Source organism: Lactuca saligna, chromosome 2 (genome assembly GCF_052625555.1).
Source record: "Lactuca saligna cultivar CGN05327 chromosome 2, ASM5262555v1, whole genome shotgun sequence".
NCBI lineage: Eukaryota > Viridiplantae > Streptophyta > Magnoliopsida > Asterales > Asteraceae > Lactuca > Lactuca saligna.
This window is the reverse complement of record NC_136418.1, coordinates 29,542,233-29,545,043: the sequence shown is the minus strand read 5'-3', so window position 1 is coordinate 29,545,043 and position 2,811 is coordinate 29,542,233. Positions and strand designations below refer to the sequence as shown.

General features: G+C 43.3%; 1 non-coding gene across 1 annotated transcript; it reads left to right on the top strand.

Annotated features, from left to right (window-relative positions):
* The first annotated feature begins 2,128 nt into the window (after positions 1-2,128).
* Positions 2,129-2,235, top strand: LOC145033235 (small nucleolar RNA R71). Its single transcript, XR_013677468.1, has one exon. It is a non-coding gene; the product is annotated as a small nucleolar RNA R71 (small nucleolar RNA).
* Positions 2,236-2,811: the final 576 nt, after the last annotated feature.

The following is a 2,811-nucleotide window of genomic DNA, read 5'->3' as shown; positions in this document are numbered from 1 at the left end:
CTTTTTCTTCTTTACCCCCTTCTTTTTCACCGTCTCTTGAACCTCCTTCTCTTTAAATTTAATAACTTCACATTCCATGATGGTCCGTGCTTTAAGTTTAGTAGTGAATAGGTGATCAGCTTCCTCCCTCCTTTCCTTTATTTCTTCTTCCTTTCCAGTGCTTAACCTATCTTCAAGATGAACCGTATCAAGACATGCTACATCGGCATATTGAATTTTCCCTTCCTTTCCTCCTTCTGCTGTTTGTTCTTCTAAAGAATCATGTATATTATTGAAATCCAAAGTATGTGAAGAACTAGTAACAGGCAGATCTAAGTCGGCCAAGTGTTTGCCCAAATCGACTGGACTCGTCGAGTCCATTAAAGCAACTCGGCGAGTCGGTACGAATTCCATAGAATCTTGGGTTTTTTCTGAGTGGGCTCCTTCCAGTAGCTTTTCTAATTCATCCAAGTCCTTGTGAACATCTCCTTCTTCTTCAGAGTGTATCACAAACTTGCTTGGGTCTTCGTTTAGCAAACGTGCAAGCTCTTGGTCTAATATCTCATCATCCAATTGGATCATTGAGACTTCTTCAATCTTTTCCTCTTCTTGCTTGATTTCTGGAATAGCTTTAAATGTCACAGCCTCATCACCCACTCTCAATGTCAATGTAGACTCACTTATATCAATTAAAGCACACGTGGTGTTCAAGAAGGATCTCCCCAAAATAATTGGAATTTCGGGGTCTTCTTCCATATCAACAACCACGAAGTCTACTGGGAAAATAAACTTGTCAACTTTTATAAGGAGATCTTCACAAACGCCTTTTGGATGGATTAATATCTTGTCCGCCAAATGGATCTTCATATTCACCGTTTTTGGTTCTGGTAGATTCAACTTCTTATAGAATGACAAAGGCATCATATTGATGCTTGCCCCCGAGTCAGCTAATGCTCGTGTGAAGACCTTATTACCAAATTGGCACGGAAGCACAATATTTCCTGGATCACCCTTCTTTTTAGGTAGCTCATTCATCAAGACTTTTGCGACTTCAGCCAAATCCTTCCTAGCAGCAAAAAGGCCCTTAAGCAAGTTGAAGTATTTAGGCGTTTGAAGTATTGTTTCCACAAATGGCACATTAACTTGTAGAGCGTTAACATGATTCATGAAGGTTCTGTATGCTTCAACCTTTTCTGCAGGCATGGCTTTGGTTGGGTATGGCAGTGGAGGCTTATAAGGTTTCGAAGAACTGATGGGTTTCTCAATTTTGCATGGACTCGTCGAGTCCATTGGAGTGACTCGGCGAGTCGGGTCGGGTTTGGCTGGCTCTGATTCTTCTACCTTGTCTTCCTTCTTCTTGGAGATCCTTAGTGCTTCTGTGCATTTTTCTTCACTGCTGGAGGTTATTGTGCTTACGTTCTCCATTCTTGGATTGGGTTCGGTGTTGCTCGGAAGTTGGCCCGGTCTTCTTTCATTCACTTGATGCGCAAGCTGTCCCAGCTGTTTCTCAATGTTGAGAATGGATGCTTGCTGATTCCTCAACATGTTTTTGGTTTCTTGCATTGCTACATAGTGATCATTGTGTCTTTTCTCGGACGCGGTTATGAACCTTGTGAGCATATCTTCTAAATTTGCCTTCTTTTCTATCACCGACTCTTCCTTTTGATAATATCCCCTCTCCCTCTGTTTGTATTTCTCCTCCTTAGCCTTTTTATATTCTTCGTATGGGAGCCATTCCTTCTTCGGTTTCCTCCAGTCTTCATCGTATCTATTGTCACTGGAATAGAATACTTGAGCCTTTTTATTTCCATTCTCGTCTCGATCACAATCCTTGGTAAGATGGGGGCCGCCACAATTTTCGCATCCAACCCTAATAGCATGGATCGTTTGATCCATTTTCGTCATTCTTCGGTCTAGGCTATCGAGTTTAGCTATTACCGTCGCCATGCCATCGTTCACCGAGTTCACTGCCCCACGACTCACTTCGTTCCTCGGATTGTGGTATTCTCTAGAATGCTTAGAGAATTCTTCAATTAATTCCTTTATTTCCGGAGGCGGCTTTCTGGTGAGCGGTCCTTGTGAATCGAGTAGTTGCCTTGTGGTGACATTAACTCCATCATAAAAGATGGAGACCTCTTGTTGGCTATTGAGGTCATGGTGTGGGCAATTTCTAAGTAGGCTCTTGTACCTTTCCCAAGCTTCATAAAGAGATTCTCCGGGTTGTTGCTCGAAGTTGGCAATGGCTTTCTTTAGCTTGGCTATCTTGGAAGGTGGGCAAAAATGATCTATGAACTCTTCTTTCATCTTGGCCCATGTGGTGACCGATCCGGGAGGGAGTGACTTTAACCAATCTTTTGCAGCTCCTTTAAATGTGACCGGAAGCATGCAAAGAAGCTGGATCTCGCGAGGCACATTGGGTACATTGAAGTAATCTGCCACATCATTTACTTCATCCAAGTGCTTATGGGCGTCTTCGTGATCTCTCCTGTGAAAAGGGATCTCCTTGAGTTGAGCGAGAATATGGCCCTTTAGTTCAAACGTAACGGTTGCGGGAATTGCGGGTTGAACAACTCTCGGGCTGGAGTCATCACGCATCCTTTTCTTCCATTCCCCCATGGGGATTTCGTCAATATTAGCCATAGCGGTGGCTAAATCGTCTTCAAACTCGGATGTGGGCTCGTTTTCTTCCTCGGTCTCGTACTCGGTGTCTCTTTGAATCGGGTCTTCGATTGTCAACGATGCACTGGATGCTCCTGATTTGTTGCTCCTTTTCTTGCTAAAAACGGATTTGAGGTTTTTGAGTTGTGAGTTCTTTGAAGAAGCGGTTTCTCT